This window comes from Rattus norvegicus, chromosome 17, assembly GCF_036323735.1.
Source record: "Rattus norvegicus strain BN/NHsdMcwi chromosome 17, GRCr8, whole genome shotgun sequence".
Lineage (NCBI taxonomy): Eukaryota > Metazoa > Chordata > Mammalia > Rodentia > Muridae > Rattus > Rattus norvegicus.
In genome coordinates this window covers 80,322,727-80,343,836 of record NC_086035.1, presented here as the reverse complement: position 1 = coordinate 80,343,836, position 21,110 = coordinate 80,322,727, and the positions used below count along the sequence as shown (strand labels likewise).

At 41.4% G+C, this 21,110-nt stretch overlaps 1 protein-coding gene across 1 annotated transcript in view; it reads left to right on the top strand.

Moving 5' to 3' along the window:
- Itga8 (integrin subunit alpha 8) overlaps positions 1-21,110 on the top strand; it is a 197,495-nt gene that overhangs the window by 66,797 nt on the left and 109,588 nt on the right.

Sequence of the window (21,110 nt, the reverse complement as noted above, 5' to 3'; positions counted from 1 at the left end):
TTTTCCATCTAGAGGTGGATCTCCGGTTTGGGGGAGTGGTTCAGTAGGCTGATGCACAAGACTACATCCGTAATTTCCCTCGTCTGGCTTTTGTTTTCTCTTCTGTAATTAGGCAAAACAAGATAACACAACATATTATCATAAATTTCCCAGAAACTTTCCACAGCAGGACTATGCCGTGTGTTAATTGCTGTAGCAATGCCCAAAAGCCTTAGTTAAGTCTGTACTCTTAAGCTATACAATACTAATGCATGATGGTCAATACTTTGATGGGGAGAAGGGTCTACTACATAACGTGTTCTAGTTTTGATTAATTAAAAATTCTACATCCTTCATGTTGTTACTGTTCCAAGTATGTCAAGGTGATTAATGAAATCCAACTCATGTGTTGGGATTTCAGTTTGTTTAGAGAGTTATGGTCATTCATTATGTCTGTCATAAAACATCCTTTCCCCACTGGTAATGACAGGGAACTCGACGGTCAGAATGGCTGTGCTTTCTACAGGGCAGAGAAGCAGAGGATGTGTCAATCTAACAGCCACTGCACCACTTCCTGTGAAGGCTGAACAAGGGCTAAATGAGGGTAACACAGAAACAACTGTCCATCAGATTGTGTTCCTTCCCAATGAGCAGGACATGGAAGGAGAATTAGAATAAGCAGGGGGTCTTCCCTGTGTCTCTTCACAAGTTCTCAAAGTGCAGTATGGCTGGTCTTCACGTTCTACCTGGGACGAGTTGTTAGGTAATAGGATTTAGACTCAGGTTTTGAAACTTAGCAGACACGCCAGGTACTTACTGGGCCTGCTCATAAAAGCTGAAGAGATGGCGTCCCTTGGACACTTTGATTTGTCAATGCTGGAAGATGCTAAGGGATTTGAGTTTTGAACCTAGCACTCTATTTTCCAAACCACGCTTCAGAGTCTTTGTTGGCAAAAATGTTTTATCTAAGCCCCTGTATTTCCTTTCTCCTGACAAGGATATCAAGTTAAGCAGCGGCTCTTTTCTTACAGATCATTTTTGTGTTGTTGCTACCAATGTAAGGTTCTGCAGGCTACAGGCTCATCGGAAGAACTGAGAGAGGAAGGCTCATCAGTTTAAAGGCACTGGCCTACAATTATTGGAAATTATCTGAGTAGTCAAAATGATGTTTTTACAAAGTTTCATTTCATTTAAAATGCACTCTCACAGTATAAAGTGTGTTGTAAACTTTGTAAGTATTTGTAAGAGGTTAAAGGATTATCTCAAGTTACCTCCTGACCTCTATATGTATGCTGTCCCACACACACATGGGCATACAGGTGCGCACGCGCGCACACACACAAATAAATAAATTATTTTTAAATGAAAGCAATCTCAAGACAACACAAAGGAGGAGCTCACCAGACCCTGGAACTATTGCCATCTTCCCTCCCTTCACTCTCCTCTGCTTTCTCTTCTTCCTTCTCTGCTTGGTCCTGTCCTCTTTCCTCCCCTCTCTTCCCTTCTGTCCTCTCCTCCACTTTCTTCCTTTCATCTCCCCTCCCCCATAGCCTCTTTCCCTCCTCTCATTCCCCTAACTTCCCTCTTCTCTCCTCCCCTTTATTCACCTCTCCCTCCCCCTCTAGTTTCTCCTCCCCTCTCCTGTCCATTCTCCCCCTCTTTTTCACCTCATGCTCATTCTCCCTCCTCTTACTCTATATTCCTTCCCATCTTCTTCCCTTCTCACCACCTCCTCTCTCCTACCCTTCTCACCCAGCCTTTCCTCCCCCTTTTCCTTGTTCCCCTCTCTCTCTCCAGACCAGATTTCTCTGTACACAGGATGAGCTGTTTCTGCTCCCAACCCCACAGATGACATTTCACTTGAATCCACTTGAGGTCTGAGACTCATCTTAGTCTAAAGTCCCCTGGAAAGAACTTGGATAGACTCTGACACAAAGGGTGGCGTTGCCCAAAACAGACAAGAGTTGACTTGTAGACTATGCAGGCATCCGGGAAACACTCAGTATGGCAACCCTATCAAGCCAACAAAACAAAAATGACTGCAAAGAATAAGAATGGCAATAAGAAATGAGAACCACAATCTAAAGGAAAATAGTACTTGAAATGAAATATTGGTTTTAAATGTCTCAGCCGTCTTATTGTGTTGGCTGTTTTAGTTTAGAGGCTTAGAAGAAAGATAAGATGCTTCATTCTGTCAAATGGTAATGCTCTGCTCTGTTATGGACTACACACTGCACTGTGGCCAGACAAGTTGCTGCCTTTTCCAATTTTAAAGTTATAGGCAAAGCTTACAGCAAAGGACAGGGATGATGTCATAGGTGAAGTAAAGCTCATTGTCACGTGGTGGCTGCTTCTCACTGTCTATAAAGGACCTCTAAGTTGACCCATATGAAGGCTGAGTATCAGACAACCATGCAGGGGAGGCAGGGAGGAAAGCTATGTTGAGATCATACGACCTCCTGTAACAGCTCAGAGGCATCCAGAGTCAGTGACAAACCACAGGGCAACAGGCAGACAGAAAAGCTGGAGGCAGACTGAGAAGCCATTTTGCATATCCTCTGTTGTGATAGGAAAAGGACACACTGTGTGTTTCTCACTAGCTTCAGCGTGGGAACTGGATAGATGGGGAGCAGTATGCTATAGTTCAGTGGAAGATGAGAGTGATCGTGACCTTGGTTGTGATGGGATGGTCATGAGGATGTAGAGAGATGAAGAACATCTTTGTAGGTGAGTAACTGTTGTATGCACAGCGAAGGAGGGGGTGGGTTTTTAAATGACTCCCATTTTACAGACTTTTTACAGACTTTTTTTTTTACTCCCATTTTACATCTAGCTACATGGTGGGGCCACTCCAAATTCATTCAAACAGAAAACAGTGAGGAGGAGTTCCAGACCTATGGCGGAGGTGATGATTTGTAAACATTGTAAACTTGGCCTTCTGGTGACAATGTGGAGTAGGGGTAGGGTGCAGTGTGTTTAGAGCATGGGGCTTCTCCAGGGTGCAGCAGACCCAGAGGACATGGGCACTGAAGCAGTGCCTGTGTAAAGTGCCAGTCTGAGGGATGATGCAAACACAGTAGGATTCCACAACCTGTAAATTACCATCTGGAGCCCCTGCTGAAGACTGTGAGAACCTTCTTAGCCTATGAGCATCTACTGCTCAGGTCCACCACATAAGATGTTCAAGACTGATATCCATTTTGTATTTTGACAGTCTCTCTCTGTCTCTGTCTCTGTCTGTCTCTGTCTGTCTCTATCTGTCTCTGTCTCTGTCTCTGTCTCTCTCTCTCTCTGTCTCTCTCTCTCTTTCTATCTCTCTGTCTCTCTTTGTTTTCTTCCCCTCCCCCCATATTGTGGCGATGGTAGCAGTGGATGTGACGTGTGTGTGTGTTTGTGTGTGTGTGTGTGTGTGTGTGTGTGTGTGTGTGTCTGTGTGTGTCTGCTCACATGGAGGCCAGAATAAGATACCAGGAATCTCCTGTATCACTCTCTACCTTATTGTCTTGAGACAGGATCTTTCAGTGAATGAGAAGCTCCCTGCTTTCCCTAGGGTGTAGCTCTAAGGATCCATCTCACCCCACCCCACAGTGCTGAGGTTATGGGTGTATACACAGACATGCCCAGCTTTTTTCTAGTGTTTCATATAGGTGTTGGGAATTTGAACTCATATCTTCATGCTGGCAAAGCAAACACTTCTACCTACTAAGCCATCTCCCCAGCTTCCTTATCTTGACTTTCTTTAGGAAAGCCATCAAATGGAAAAGTAGCCAAATTCACAAAATACTTACATATCTTGAAAATGCAGCTTTTTAAAATAGAAGAGAATAAAATATACTCACAAAAAATTTAAAGTGTTGTTGAACAATACACTTGTGAACTTAAAAAGTATATAGTTTATGAGAGAAACAGCATTAGTGTTTAGACATTTTATAATCATTTGGTCTTAATTATGTGCATTGCCAGAAGAGAATGCCCAGGCTCTGTCATTTCATAAACAGGCACCTCCAATTCCCTGATTACTTCCAGAACATGAGCTGGTTCCAAAGTCAAAACTGATAGACATGACACACATACCGGTTTCACCCTGTCGAGGAGGAAGTGAGGGCAGACTCATCTAGCAGGGAATTCCTCCACTCGGTAAGGCCAAAGGCACACTTGAGTATTCACACACAGACACCTTCTTCATGGTTCCAATCTAAGCCAGTCAGAAACAAGACCTCAAGCCTCTATTTCCTCAACCCAGTTACCTACAGAATTTATGAAGCCAAAAAAATACAAAGACAGATTTAAAAGTCTAGGTTTGGACCAGACTAAGTCCTAGAAGTTGTTACCTATAGGAAAACAAAACTGGCGTTTACTAACACTGATAGCAACTGAAATTACAGAATGGGTTGTAATGGGTTTAGTTTTCTGCTTATTAAAATGCACACTGCCTCTCATTGCAAGATCAATAGGTTTATCTCTATAACTCTGTTGGCTTCAATCTTCCTTACTGCCTGCTACACAACCTTTCCTTCTGGTCAGTCTATTATTAACCTCCCTGTGGCGTGTTGTGTCAATTCATAAGTAGCAACAAGAATTCTAATTTTCTTAATACAACCTGGCTGCTGTCGACAGAGAAAGGGTAGGGTCAATTGCCCCAAATGTGCTCAAATTCACCAAGTTCAATATGTCATGTATTTGAGCAGGGACACTTTGTCTCCCCATCTTTGGAAGGAGAGAGGTCGGCATTGAGCAAACATGGGGTCGATTGCATTATTAATATTTTGCAATTATAAGCATGAGTGTACATACATGCACGTGTTGGGGGAACAGGGGTATGTGTGTGCCAGTGCAAGTGACCATATATTCATAGAAGCCAGAGGAGACCATTGAGTGACCGTCTCTATCACTCTCTGCCCTATTCCCTTGAGGCAGGGTCTTTTACTGAATCAGGAGTTAGATTGGCAGCCAACATGAATGGATAATCCTGTCTCTCTACCCTTCCCACCTAGCACTGAGATTCCAAGGCCGCAGAGCCATTCCCATTTTGCAACTGTATCTACTGATTCTTAAGAGTCCCAAGCATGCTAGACACTGCCGAAGATAAATATAGACTATATTCATTTGGATATTATTCTTGAATTCTTCTTATAGAGCTACATAAGCATATATATGAAGGTCTACTTTTATTCGCTCATGTCTATGTAGAGCAGAAGTATGTACAGTAAGACTGGATGACATTACCACCGACGGCCTGACGCTCAAGGAGCCATTTGACTTCTGTGAGCTTCTGCTTTCTTGGAGCATTTGCGTTGTTGTGTGTATTTGGACTTCTAAGTTGGAAAAAGATACTTACAACATAGTGTGGATATCTTAAGATAGGAATTGAATCCGCTTGTTATGGTGAGAGTCAAAACTGCTTTATCAAGCTGTTTGGTGATAGAAGATCCCGAGAAATGGCATTCTACTAGGCTGAAGACAGGCTGCCCAGGTTTGAAAACTTGACCTCCCTAATTTCTAGCGTGTTAAGAGTGAGAAAATGTCTCAACCTTAGTTTCCTCGCCTGTAAAATTGGACAAGAATGTGTAGACGTGGGGTTGGGGATTTAGCTCAGTGGTAGAGCACTTGCCTAGCAAGCACAAGGCCCTGGGTTCGGTCCCCAGCTCTGAAAAAAAGAAAAGAAAAAAAAAAGAATGTGTAGACATAAAAATTAAAGGAAGTAGGATGGGGACGATGCTTCAGTGTCAGGAGAGCTCACTGTACACGTGTGAGGAGCTGAGTTCAAGTCGTCTACACCAGGGCTGGGAGTGTCCCCTCATGCACATGTAGCTCTGTGGCTAGAGGGGTGACAGAATTGGAGGGCGGGTTAGCTGCCAGCATAGCTGTGGGTTCAGTGAGAGACTGGATCTCAAGAGTCTAAGTTGCAGAATGGTGGATACCCACTGTCCTTGTCTGGTCTGTGAGCACACTTCTTTGTATGTGCATCCAACACACAAACAGGCAAAGTTGTATGTTACAAACTGAGATCACATGAAATCAAATCAACTGAGATCATACATACCACTTAAGGGATGGCAACTCTCCACTTTACTTTTCAAAGTGTATGTTTTTGAGGTCCATTTTTTTTCCTTGCGTGCTAACATACATTCTCTTCTTTTGCTTGAAGAAACAAACTTCCCCAGCATAACCTATAGAGGTACGTCTGCTGCCTTTATCCCCAATAGGGTACGAGTTAGGTTGTAGTCACTGTGAGCCCTCTGCTTAGGAAGATCTCAGCAGAAAGTTTACCTATAGCCTGTGGATTGTTGTCACCTGAGATGATACATTCCACTCCTCAGTGCCACTGCTGGCTGGCAGATGAGGTATTGGGGACTCCCCCCACGGGTGTCTGTGCTTTGCTGGCTTCCAGAGACGGGCAATGCACGTATTTCCCAGTCCCTTAGTCATTCGAATATGAAATTATAATCCAAAGAGACCTCAATTTCTACAGGAGGACAATAGAAATTGAAAGAAACTTCTAAATTGTGTAAATGAAAGGCAGACTGATCTGTGGGGAGATGAGAAGGTCTGATGTAACACAGAGGAGTGGGAGAGAGTAAGAAAACGTGAGCATGAAAGATAACTCAGATATTCATACAGGATAGCGGAGACTTCATTTCAAAACTATAGACGCTAATTTATAGATAATGTGAAAGGTTTTCACTCTCCCATTTATGGTATCCAAATCACATGTCTTAGATGTCGTATGTGTAAAACATGTTGTCACTGGCACACATAAATAGGAGCCGCAGACATTTTCGTTTGAGAGCCAAAATGGAGAAGTGTTTAACTTTCTCCATGAGTCCTCACTGGAAGCTGAAGGCTGACCGGAGGATTCTGTGTACATTAATTGAGTGAAAACATGCCAGAGAAGAAACAGCTGTGATAGCCGGGAATCCTAAAATCCAATGATCTTGTCTAATCCTGTTAACCAGGACTGCATAGCAACTCAGCCTGCCAAACACACAGCCCAGGCACCGGAGCATGGAGGAGGAGGAGAGGGCGGGCTCTGCTGAGGAACACAAATCTCACAAGCAATAAAAACCGGAGAAAACGTGGGCTGAGGGCCAAGGCTATCATTGTCTTGTTCAGGCTCCTAATATACAGTGATTATATCATGAAGCCATTTCAGACAATTACACTCAATGAAATAAAATGACCCATCTGTTTTAGTGAGTGCTAGGGGAGAGCAGGAGAGGGAGGGGAGGAAGGAGAGAGAGAGAGAGACAGAGAGAGAGAGAGAGAGAGAGAGAGAGACAGAGACAGAGACAGAGACAGAGACAGAGACAGAGAGACACAGAGAGAGACACAGAGAGAGACAGAGAGAGACAGAGAAAGACAGAGAGAAAACCAGAAAGATAGAGACAGAGACAAGAGAGAGAAACAGAGAGATAGAGACAGAGACAGAGAGAGAAACAGAGAGACAGAGAGAGAAAGAGACAGAGGCAGAGAGAGAGAAACAGAGAGAAAGAGACAGAGACAGACACACAGAGAGAGAAACAGAGACAGACAGGCAGGCAGACAGACAGAGGAAAAACAGAGAGACAGCAACAGAGAGAGAAAGAGACTGAGTCAGAGAGTCAGACAGACACAGAGAGACAGATAGAGACAGAGACAGACAGACAGACAGAGACACAGAGAGAAAAACAGAGAGACAGAGAGAGAAAGACACACACACAGAGAGAGAGAGAGAGAGAGAGAGAGAGAGAGAGAGAGAGAGAGAGAGAGAGAGCGCAATGCAGTAAGCTAGGCCAATCTCTACTTGAGGGGAAATAAAAGGGAGATTTGATCCAAAGGGAATAATGTGTTTCCTCTAAGCTTGAAGCCATTGATTTGAAGTTTATTTGAACTGCATTCAGATCTTGTAGTGGAAGTTTTGTTCACTTCTCATAGTGCGTCCAAAAGATAGAAGCAAAGCAAATAGGACATTCTTCCTGAGGCAGCTACTCATGAAGTCATTGTAACACATTAGAAATTACAATGTCGCTCTACTCATGAAGTCATTGTAACACATTAGAAATTACAATGTCGCTCGCTGTTCTTGGAAACATGCCCATGAGTTTAACTAGAATTGATTTAGTTCAACTGAACAAGATCTTGAGTTTGAGTCAAGCCAAAAGGGATACAGAGGTAACAGCCTTCAGTTTCTAAGCTCTGTTACCCACTGGGGCTTAGCAGCTGGGCACCTCCGAGCTATGCGTTCACTGTCTAGAAGTAAAAGGGATGCGAGTTGCTACTCCAAAGGTCTGACCCACAGCATCTTTGCCTATAACTCAGAACTAGACACACCACCCCCAGATTCTTCCATAACATTCTGCAGACCCCTAAGGATTTGTCTTAATAATAAAAAGATTTGGCAAAATTATAAAATAAAACAGGTTGGGGAATTTTAGATTCCCAGGAAAGTTATGAAGATACTCACCGTCATGGTACTTTTACTTGGAGTCCCCTACAAGCAGCATCCTGTGTAACTGTAGTTCAACAGCCATCAACATGTACATCTGTTAGAGACTTAACAGCACTGAAGTGTTTTAGTTCTTACCTCCTATTGTCCCACTCTGCATCCATCAAGGATCCAGCACTGACTTTTGTCACGTTCTCTTACCTCAACTGCTGACGCTCCCTTGGCCTTTCATTTACTGTCACAACCTGGACGAATTGAAGAACGTTGACCAGGCATTTTTGAAGAGCATCAAACTTAGCTTTGTCTCGGTGTTTAATGAGAATTAGACTGAGCTCATGTATTTGACAAGAGTAGCACCCAGTGGTCCTAGACCCTTCTGGGTGCATCTGATCCAGGGAGTGTGGTCTGCTGTCTTCTCAAACTTACTGTACTTGCATGAGGGGCTGTCTTCAGGTTTCCCAACTAGAAACTTGTTTGTTTTCTCTTGCAGTATTTGAAAAAAAATACTATTAGACTATGGAAATTTCTGTCTCCTAGGTTTTTTTCACTAATCTTAGCATCCATAAGTGAGCCTTGCCTACAGATGATTACTGACAAACTGTGATATATCTAAATTCATTCTATATCTAAATCTATTCACTATAACTCTAATATAGGAAATATACAATCATTTATTTATATATATTTATTTACTTATTAATACTAATATGGAATCATAGACAATTAGTTAATTTTGTGTCATATCCCATCCTATCTCACTAATGTTGTTGAATATGTCCCACATTAAGTGACTGGGAAAATCTTCTCATAGGTTTTACTGACATTTAGTTATTGATAATCTTTTTATAAGTATTTCCATACCCTAAAACATCTCACAACACTCCAGGATTCTGTGGGGTTTTTGCTGTTGTAGTTGTTGTTTGGTTTTGTTTGTTTTGTTTTATTTTTGCAGACCTCAAGGTCAGTCTTTCTTTAGGAAGCCGTGATTCTTTCCTTTTATTTTTCCTTAGAAGTGATATTTGGCACTCAAGATCTGGACACCAAGTGTTCACACAGCTACTAGAATGCCAAAGATAAACCTGGTAATGTGCTGACTTAAATAGGCTGCCTCACGTATATCATCTGTCTACTATGATCCCTTCCCACATACTCTGTGTCTACTCCAGACCATCAACATTAAAATCAGCGAATTTCATATTTTATCACATAGCTAAACTTGAAATATATATTTACCTTATTCACTATTCACAGATACTTAGGCAAAATAAGCACTGCTCAGTTAATTTCTTGAACAGCCACTAATTTTCTTTATTCTTTTTTTCTCTCTCTCTTTAAAATTTTTTACTATATAGTTCTTCACTTATATTTCAAAGGTTATTCCCCTTCCCAGTTTTCTGTCCATAAGCCGCCATTCCCTTCCCCCGTCCCCCATATGGGTATTCCCCCTATACATCCCCCTTATTGCCCTCCCCCATATTCCCCTGCACTGGGGGTCCAACCTTGGCAAGACCAAGGGCTTTCCCTTCCACTGGTGCCCAACAAGGCTAGTCTCTGCTACATATGCAGTTGGGTCAGTCCAGGTATAGTCTTTCGGTAGTGGTTTAGTCCCTGGAAGCTCTGGTTGGTTGGCATTGTTGTTCATATGGGATTGCAAGCTCCTTCAACTCTTTCAATCCTTCCTCTAATTCCCCCCAAGGGGGTCCTGTTCTCAGTTCGGTGGTTTGCTGCTAGCATTGACCTCTGTATTGGACATGCTCTGGATGTGTCTCTCAGGAGCGGCCCCTTTGTGCATGCATTTTCTTAGCTTCATAAATCTTCTCTAGTTTTGGTGGCTGTACATATATGGGCCATATGTGTGTCAGGCTTTCTCCACCTCCTCACCAGCACCTGCTTTCAACTGAGTTTTTGATCTTAGCCATTCTGACTGGTGTGAGGTGGAATCTCAGGGTTGTTTTGATTTGCATTTACCTGATGACTAAGGATGTTGAACATTTCCTTAGGTGCTTTTTGGCCATTCGATAGTCCTCAGCTGAGAATGTTTTGTTTAGCTCAGCTCTGTACCCCATTTTTTAATAGGGTGATTTGGCTCTCTGGAGTCTAACTTCTTGAGTTCTTTGTATATTTTGAATATTAGCCCTCTATCAGATATAGGATTGGTAAAGATCTTTTCCCAATCTGTTGGTTGCCGTTTTGTCCTGATGACAGTGTCTTTTGCTTTACAAAAGCTTTGCAGTTTTATGAGGTCCCATTTGTCGATTCTTGATCTTAGAGCATAAGAGATTGATGTTTTGTTCAGGAAATTTTCCCCAGTGCCCATATGTTCAAGACTCTTTCCCACTTTTTCTTCTATTAGTTTGAGTGTATCTGGTTTGTTGTGGAGGTCCTTGATCTACTTGGACTTAAGCTTTGTACATGGTGATAAGAATGGATCAATTTGCATTCTTCTACATGCTGACCTCCAGTTGAACCAGCACCATTTGTTGAAAATGCTACCTTTCTTCCATTGGATGGTTTTAGCTCCTTTGTCAAAGATCAAGTGACCATAGGTGTGTGGGTTCATTTCTGGGTCTTTAATTCTGTTCCACTGATCTACCTGCCTGTCTCTGTACCAATACTATACAGTTTTATGACTATTAATCTGTAATACTGCTTGAGGTCAGGAATGGTGATTCCCCCAGAAGTTCTTTTACTGTTGAGTATAGTTTTTGCTATCCTGGATTTTTTGTTATTCCAAATGAATTTGCAAATTGCTCTTTCTACCTCTATAAAGAATTGAGTAGGAATTTTGATGGGGATTGCATTGAATCTGTAGATTGCTTCTGGCAAATGGCCATCTTTACTATATTAATCCTGCCAATCCATGAGCATGGAAGATCTTTCCATCTTCTGAGATCTTCCTCAATTTCTTTCTTCAGAGAATTGAAGTTCTTGTCATACAGATCTTTCACTTGCTTGGTTAAAGTCACACCAAGGTACTTTATATTATTTGGGTCTATTATGAAGGGTGTCGTTTCCCTAATTTCTTTCTCGGCTTGTTTCTCTTTTGTGTAGAGGAAGGCTACTGATTTATTTGAGTTAATTTTATACCCAGCCACTTTGCTGAAGTTGTTTATCAGCTTTAGTAGTTCTCTGGTGGAACTTTTTGGATCACTTAAATATACTATCATATCATCTGCAAATAGTGATATTTTGATTTCTTCCCTTCCAATTTGTATCCCTTTGACCTCCTTTCATTGTCTGATTGCTCTGGCTAGGATTTCAAGTAGTATATTGAATAAGTAAAGAGAGAGTGGGCAACCTTGTCTAGTTTCTGATTTTAGTGGGATTGCTTCAAGTTTCTCTCCATTTAGTTTGGTGTTAGCTACTGGTTTGCTGTATATGGCTTTTACTATGTTTAGATATGGGCCTTGAATTCCTGGTCTTTCCAGGACTTTTATCATAAAGGGGTGTTGAATCTTGTCAAATGCTTTCTCAGCATCTAAGGAAATGACCATGTGGTTCTTATCTTTGAGTTTGTTTATATAGTGGATTATATTGATGGATTTTTGTATATTAAACCATCCATGCATTCCTGGGATGAAGCCTATCTGATCATGATGGATGATCTTTTGATGTGTTCTTGGATTCCATTTGCAAGAAATTTATTATTTTTGCATCAATATTCATAAGGGAAATTGGTCTGAAGTTCTCTTTCTTTGTTGGGTCTTTGTGTGGTTTTGGTATAAGAGTAATTGTGGCTTCATAGAAGGAATTTGGTAGATATCCATCTGTTTTAATTTTGTGGAATAGTTTGGACAGTATGAGGTCTTCTGTGAAGGTCTGATAGAATTCTGCACTGAACCCATCTGGACCTGGGCTCTTTTTGGTTGAGAGACTTTTAATAACTGCTTCTATTTCTTTAGGAGTTATGGGGTTGTTTAGATGATTTATTTGTTCCTGATTTAACTTTGGTACCTGGTATCTGTCTAGAACATTGTCTATTTCCTCCAGATTTTCCAGTTTTGAAGAATATAGGCTTTTGTGGTAGGATATGATGATTTTTTTTTAATTTCTTCAGATTCTGTTGTTATGTCTCCCTTTTCATTTCTGATTTTGTTAATTTGGACACACTCTCTGTGTCCTCTGGTTAGTCTGGCTAAGGGTTTATCTATCTTGTTGATTTCCTCAAAGAACCAGCTTTTGGTTCTGTTGATTCTTTCTATGGTCCTTTTTGTTTCTACTTGGTTGATTTCAGCTCTGAGTTTGATTATTTCCTGCCTTCTACTCCTCCTGGGTGTATTTGCTTCTTTTTGTTCTAGAGCTTTTAGGTGTGCTGTCAAGCTGCTGACATATGCTCTCTCCTGTTTCTTTCTGCAGGCACTCAGAGCTATGAGTTTTCCTCTTAGTACCGCTTTCATAGTGTCCCATAAGTTTGCGAATGTTGTATCTTCATTTTCATTTAATTCTAAGAAGTCTTTAATTTCTTTCTTTATTTCTTCCTTGACCAAGTTGTCATTAGTAGGGCTTTGTTCAACTTCCATGTATATGTGGGCTTTCTGTCATGATTGTTGTTATTGAAGACCAGTCTTAATGCATGGTGATCTGATAGGATGCATGGGATTATTTCTATCTCCTGTATCTGAGGAGGCCTGTTTTGTGAGCAATTATATGGTCAATTTTGGTGAAGGTTCCATGAGGTGCTGAGAAGAAGGTATATCCTTTTGTTTTAGTATGGAATGTTCTATAAATATCTGTTAAATCCAATTGGTTCATAACTTCTGTTAGTCTGCCTATGTCTCTACTTAATTTCTGTTTCCATGATCTGTCCTGTGATGAGAGTGGGGTGTTGAAATCTCCTAATATTATCATGTGAGGTGCAATGTGTGCTTTGAGCTTTAGTAAGGTTTCTTTTATGAATGTAGGTGCCCTTGCATTTGGAGCATAGATATTTAGGATTGAGAGTTCATCTTGGTGGATTTTTCCTTTGATGAATATGAAGTGTCCTTCCTTACCTTTTTTAATGACTCTTGGTTGAAAGTCAATTTTATTTGATATTAGAATGGCAACTCCAGCTTGTTTCTTCAGGCCATTTGCTTGGAAAATTTTTTCCAGCCTTTCACTCTGAGGTAGTGTCTTTGTCTCTGAGTTGTGTTTCCTGCATGCAGCAAAATGCTGGGTCCTCTTTATGTATCCAGTCTGTTAGTCTATGTCTTTTTATTGGGGAATTGAGTCCATTGATGACAGAATGATATTGATCATGTGACATTGAAGAGATCATGTTTTAAGGAGTACAATTATTCAATTATTCAGCAAATGTATACAAAGTGCCTTCCACAGCCTAGCACTGTTCTACCTGAAGAGGATACAGCACTGAATTAAATAATGATTCAGCTCTTTGGGCCTCAGTTCCAATCCTGAAGGTGACAATGGCTGCAATGGGACTTTGACAATTGATATTACTAAGGTCCTCAGTTTCTTCATTAGTGAAGGAGACATAGTACCCAATCTGGGGTTAAGTTAGGTAATATGCATAAAGTAGCTACATCTTTACTAATATCAGTCCTAAATGAAATAGTGTCAGTGTGTAAATATAATCTGTGCCTTTAGGGAATACTGCAATCACAGAGCCAATGCGTCTAATAGTTGGCTTCGCTACAAGGCAGAATAGTGGACAACTTTTAAGAAGGTTGAATATGGGGGGATTTTAGGGAGGGCATCAGGGTAGAAAGCTCAGTCATGAGAACTTGTTATATAGCCATAAGGACCTAAATTCGATTTTCTAGAGCACTCATCAAAAGGGCCTGCATGGTGGCATTTGTCTGCAATCTCAGCAGTGGTGATGTGAAAAAAGATAGATGCCTGGGACTCCATATCAACCAGCTTAGCCTCATTGACTAGACCCAAGCCATGAGAGACAAACTAAGGTGGACAACTGCTAAAGGATACTGAGATTGCATAGTCATCTGTCTCCACATGCGAGAACACACACACACACACACACACACACACACACACACACACACACACACTCAAACCACTGCTAAGATGATCAAAAACTCTCTGGGAGAATTAAGTTGAACCAGGTCCCAAGATGTAGGTGATCACCAACAGTTATATGAAGAAGCAGCCCCAAAGAACCCAGCGGTGCATGCCAAGGGTTCTAACCATGACAACAACAATGAAGATGACCCTCTGGTGTGGACAGATTAAAAGAGTAAACAGAAGGAGAAGACTCAGTTGACACTCCAACAGAGGGTCATATGCCTTCAATATGTTATGACCACCATGTGACAAACACAATTTCCTACTTCTGAGAAGCCTTCATTATATCAAGGTTAGAGTGTTTGAAAACTAATTCTCTGACTGAGTGATATTCTAGTGAGGATGAAGAACCCACACATTTCTAGGTCTGAAAGGCACAGATTTTTTTAAAGGCTCTTGGCATACATAATGAACGTTAACTGTTTCTTTTAACCTAATAAAAACATTAGCTAATTTGTCATTGTTAGCGTACATAGGAAAAAAATGTAAAGACATACCATTCTGTGTTGTCAAATCGTGCTAAGAAAGAAACTTGATAAAAGCAAAAGGAAGTACTCTCTTCTTTTTACTTTTAGAGCAGTTTAGCCCAAATTGATCGGAGCATGGATGGAGGGAAGGAAAGTTTAGAGAGATTGGGGATATATGTTTCAAAGGCCTTGAATAATGTGTTAAATATTTGATACTGTGTTAGGAAAGTAATGAGAAATACTTGATACTTGAAAATAGCCTCAGTCTTTATAGTAAACAGAATAAAATGTTTATATATCTGGGTTCCATAACTTCAACCTTCAAGTACACTCTTACATTTGCAGGTGTGTTTGCAAATGTTTTGCAACTATTTTCCAAGAGCAAAATAAATAGATAAACAAACAAGCAAGCAAGCCCATATTTGTAACACGTACCAATTTCCACCCTGTAAATTTTTTCTACCATGATTGATTTCGAACTTTAGCAACTCTCAGGCGACAAGAATTATACAATTGCCCTAGATACAGCTGAAATGAACCCTACATAACTTACTTCTCTGGTCCAGCCACTTATAAATATTCTAACTTCCCATTTTTGTGACATCTTGTTAAGACTATCTAGGCTCTCCTTTTTCAGGAGGTAGTGTAGAAGCCACTGTGTGTATTTCTCAATAGATATCACAGTTATATTCTTATTAAGATGTGCGTATATCAAGCCTGGAATAGTGACTCAGTCCAAAAGGTGTTTGCTCTGCAAGCATGAGGACCTGAGTTTGATTTCCCCAGAACCCATATAAAACAAAACCAAACAAAAAACAGGCACAGTGGTACACATCTCTAATTCCAGCACTGGGTAGGCAGAAACAGGATGACTCCTGGGACTTACTGGTTTAACTCCAGATTGCAGTGAGAGGCTCCTTCCCAACAAGCAAGGAGGAGGCTCCTTGGAACAGGAGCTGTGGTTGTCTTTATCTACACTGCCTCTTGTTTGCCCCTGAGCCACACTGAAATAGTGTGCCTTCCATCCAAAGCTAACTAATCATACTAATCATAGAACTAACCATAACTTCCTCACACCCGAGTCTGCCACTAAGTTAAAAATATCATAACTACTTTGTAAGCAATTTAATCCAAAGTCTATTTTAAAATGTATTTAAATAACACCCAACTTGGAAATAGTAAAACTGTGGCATTTGCCATGTCCAGTGAAAGAAATCAAGTTGTATGGCTATTACGCTTCTGCATAAGGTGGCGTCTAGCCCTTTAAATTTGAACTAATTTCCTTCTAAGGATCATAGTGCATAGTGGCTTTTTCTCTGAAAGCCATGGTATCATTAGGCACAATGTGATGTGATTTACAGCTGATCTTGCTTGTAAAGACATAAATTCCTCATGCCATGCCACAGCTTTCTTGAAGCAGGTCAGGGGCAAGAGTGGCATGCACAAAAGCTAGAATAACCGTAAGCATGACCATGCCTAGGGTCACATGCTATTTCTGTCCTCTTGTTCTCTATTCTTTCTATAAGTAATTAAAGTTATTTATATGCAAGTGAATACTACCATAGTGCCTTTATTTTTATGTACCCTTTCTGTTTCAAAATCTTTGCACACCCTGGTCATTTTCCCATATTTGCACTCTCCACTTAGAAACTCGGGCCAAATGTCACTTCCTCAGGAAGCTGTCCTTAACTGTTGAAATGCCCTGGAAACACACATCTCAGATGAAAGCTATATCAGCATACTAGTATTTGATAAATATCCTTCTTAAAACCAAGGGATGAATAATGTTTTGGTTACTTTGGAGTCTGGGTGCTCAAACCATTGGCAGATACAAAAGAAACCAGGTAGAGACTAGGTGAATGCGTGACTCACTGTCAGAATGAATTCTCTGAATGCGTGAACTAAGGCACCAATAACTTACAGACACACATCTCTCTACCTATGATCCCCTGGCCCCATCGCTCTTTAACTCACCACTGGTTTCTACCTCTGCTGGAACATAGGAAGCCATTTTATCTCTGTGTAGAATGAGCATGGGAATATAAGCAAACATGAAGATGAACTTTGGTACTTCTCTCCTGGGGGGTTCCTCTTAAAACGGAAGTTCATTTTCAGCAGCTTTGGCCTTTCCTCCTAGCTTTAGCCCAACCAGACATGTTGGTATTTGTTATTCAAGCTACTGTAGCAGCTGTGTTAAGTTTTTAGCATCTATGATAAAATACAAAATAACTTAAAGTAAAATACAGTTGTTTGGCGCGCTCTCTCCCCCCCCCTCCCTCTCTCCCTCTCTCTCTCTCTCTCTCTCTCTCTCTCTCTCTCTCTCTCTCTCTCTCTCTCTCGGAATTTTTTGTCCGTCATGGTGGGAGAGAGGGAAGAGTGGCTCACATCATACCAGATTAGGCAAGAAGCAGAGCAGGACAGTGGCAGGTAGGGCCCTGGGAAGATGTAGCCCCCAAGGACACTTGGGGAATGCTTGGAATTTAAAGCCACAGGGGATCTACTCCTCCCACCCAGCCCCTCCTTCCACAGTGCCACTTCCTCTCAATCTCTGTTCCAATTTTGAATCCATCAGTTAATCAAATGCTGATAAAGTCAGAGTCCAGTCATCTCTGGGAGTGATCTCACAGACATACACAGAAGTGTGCTTTACAGGAGACCAGCGCTTCTCACCCCATTCAAGGTCAGGACTGACCCATCACATTGGTGATATGAAGAGTAGCACGCATGAAGCCAGGAGCCCACCATCATGAAACTGACACCGTCTTGGAATATGTTAACCTCAGCTTAGCTAACCTTAAAAAAACATTATCTAGACCAATCCTCACCGTTCAAGATTGTTCCGAAGACAGTTTGAAAACTCTAATAAGATTCTTATGACTAGTCATTTCTCAACTCCTCCAGTCAAGTGGAAGTGACAAGACAACGGTCCTCAGTTTCAAGGCAAAGGTTTGAGCTCTTGGCTTCAGATTCAGTCCTGTGTTCTAGAATGATGCCTCAGATAATCACAGTATAGAGCTTCTTACCAGAGGGTCCGTGTGTGTGTGTGTGTGTGTGTGTGTGTGTGTGTGTGTGTGTGTGTGTGTGTGTGTCTGTGTGTTTCTATGAGAATGTGTGCATGTTTGCATGAGAATGTGTTTGTATGTGTGTGTGTTAATGTGTGAGTGTGTGTATATGAGTGTGTGAGTGTGTGTATGTGAGTATATGTTCATAAGAGAATTGTGTGAGTGTATATGTGTGTGTGTTTGTATGAGAATGTGTGTTTGTATGTGTATGTTAGTGTATGAGTGTGTAAGTGTATGAGTGTGAGGAGTGTGTATGTGTGTGCATGTGAATGTGTGACTGTGTGTGAGTGTATGTAAATGTTTATATGAGAATGTGTGCTTATATGTGTGTGAGAGTGTAAGTATCTGAGTGTGTATGTGAGAGTGTGTATATAAGTGTGTGTTTGTATGAGAATGTATGTGTGTTTGTATGAGAATGTTTGTGTGCTTGTATGTGAGTGTGTGAGTGAGTACATATAAGTATGTGAGTGTGTGTATGTGAGTGTATGTGTATATATTTGTATGAGAATATATGTGTGCTTATATATATGTGTATGAGTACTTGTATGTAAGTGTGTGTGTATGTGTATGTAAGTGTGTGTGTGTATGTGAGTGTATGTGTGTATGTTTGTATGAAAATATGTGTGTGCTTGTATGTAAGCGTGTGAGTATGTGAGTATATGTGAATGTGTGTATGTATGTGTGTTTGTATAAGAATGTGTATGTGCCTGTGTGTAAGTGTGTGAGTGTGTGTATGTGAGTGTGTGTGTGTGTGCTTATACATACATGTGGAGGCTAGAGTTTGACACTGATATATTGTTTCTTCATTCTCATTTATTTTTAAGACCGAGCGATGCAGCTGGGCTGCTCTGTACATGTTACCCGCTTGGGTTTTCACACTGGTGCTGGGGATTTGAACTCAGGTCCTCATAGTTGTGTAGCAAGCAATTTGCTGAGCTCACCCTCACCTTGAAATGGCCCATTTGAAAAATAAAAAACTAGTAAAGTCTTCTTGAGCCCTTTCTATTTGGAGTGTTAATGGGATGTTTTTCCGTGTGATATTAATATTTTATTGATAGTTTCTTATGATGTTAGGGATCATTATCTAAAGCTATTACTTAGCCTAAGAGGTTTTTACAAGAGAGCAAATGAACAGAAAGGCTGTGATCTGGCCAGGCCTTAGATGGAATCAGGAAGCGGGTGGAGCTCTTTGGGGATGCTCAGAGCCTCTCTGCATCCTCTTTTGTCTATTCATGGAAGCTGCAGGATGTCCACTGTTTGCCTTCCCGCAAACCTGTTAAAGAAGGATGGGCAAATATCATTGCTATCGGGTTAGGGGCGATTAGGAGAGCCAAGATCCATCTAGAAATTTTACTGCCATGGGTCCTGGTCTATGCGGTTTATTGTCTCCCTTTTGCTGGGGACGGAAGCAAGGCCATATGTGTACTGAGCAAGCACTCCACTCTGTGCCTTGTCAGCGCTTGACCTCAGTGTTCACCAAGCCCCTTCCTGCATGGAGACTGGCCTAGTGCCTGAAGCCTAGCAGCACCTGTGTGCGACAAAGCATGGCTTGTGCTCCATGTTCAGGAAGATGCTGAGGAATGAGATGGTGTGTGGAGCACAGAGCCGCTGGTATAAACGCCCGTCTCCTCTACTCCTCTTCAATCTGTGATTCAGATCTTTACAACAGCCCTCCCAGACCTGGAAAACAGAACAACAAAACAAGAACAAAACCCATGCATTTCCTCCTACTCTTGTGAACAAGAAGTCCAAAACCAAGATGGTTGTGGGGTTGGCTCCTTCCACAGCTCTAGTCTCCGTTTGTGCTGAATTCAAGTGCTCTCATGGTGGAGGGTGCATATCCTGTCCTCTCTCACAATATGAGGCCTATGGGATTAGAAGCCACCACATGATAGCATTTTAAATTAACACTCCTAAGGAAGAATTTTTACATCATGAGATCTGTTTATATTTTAATGAAAGATTTAGATATGTATAGAATGTATTAGCATTTTATTCTCCCCATCACCCATTTCTACCACCCTCCCACTCCTTCTGAACCCCTTCTCCTCCACCCAGAGCACCCATCTACTTTCACGTCTTTTGAAAAAGTACACACTTCAGCGCATGATACGTAGAAAGCATATAAAACCACATCATGTTTTAATCATAGGAGATTTGCCTCTGGTAGGATATGAGAGGACTGGGAGCTTGTGGTTTTTCTGGGGACTGTGAACACATTTCCTATAAACTGACAAAGGACCCTAGTCCTGAAGAAGAAGACTTTTCCCCAGAATGTTTGCAGCTGCTGGACAGCGTGCATGTACACACACACACGCAGGCAGGCGCGCGCGCACACACACACACACACACACACACACACACACACACACACACACACACACAGAGCATGGTCCCTGACAAGGATCCAGTGAGATGACTTGAACAGTGACACCGAAAGCAGGAGGTGGGGGAGGGGTGGTCCTTGCAACCACAGGATGCTAATAATGTGTAGAAAACTATTTTCATAAGGCACACTCATTGTTTGATATTCTTTTTTTTGTGGGATTTTTTTTTAAAAAAAAAAAAGGGAAAATAAACCCTTTGTAAATCCCAATGCTGAAACCTAATACTATGTTCAGGCTCATAAAGTTTTTCTTCAGAGTTCATTTGGAAGCATTTCAGACAGATTGCTAGCATTATTGCCTTCTGGGATAAAATCGTGCATCACCCCCCCCCCCAAACATTTCTTCCTCAACTCATAACCTTTTTCTCAGTAATATTTTGCATGTTGTGATAAAATAGCAAGAGAGGCAGACTCCATCTATTTTTAGATTAACACAGTTGCCAAACTTAAGGAGACTCCCCTAATGCCGGCTTCCCACAGGCATGAGCTGTGTTTTTGCTGTCCCCCAAATGACAATTTCTCTATTGCCAGGTTGTACACACTGCCACTTTTAACCCCAGCACTCCCTAACAGGTGTCTAGTCTTAGAATCTCTCTTAGTGTCCTCACTATGTAGAGGAACAGATCATAATGGGCCCCCAGAAATGAAGTTTACTTGACTGCTTATTTTGGTCTTTACATACTTTAGGAAGAGGCCTAGAGGAAGTGAATCCTGGGACAGTGATAGGCAGGCCCTAGAAGAAAGTCTATGCTGTATAGGCCACAGCACTC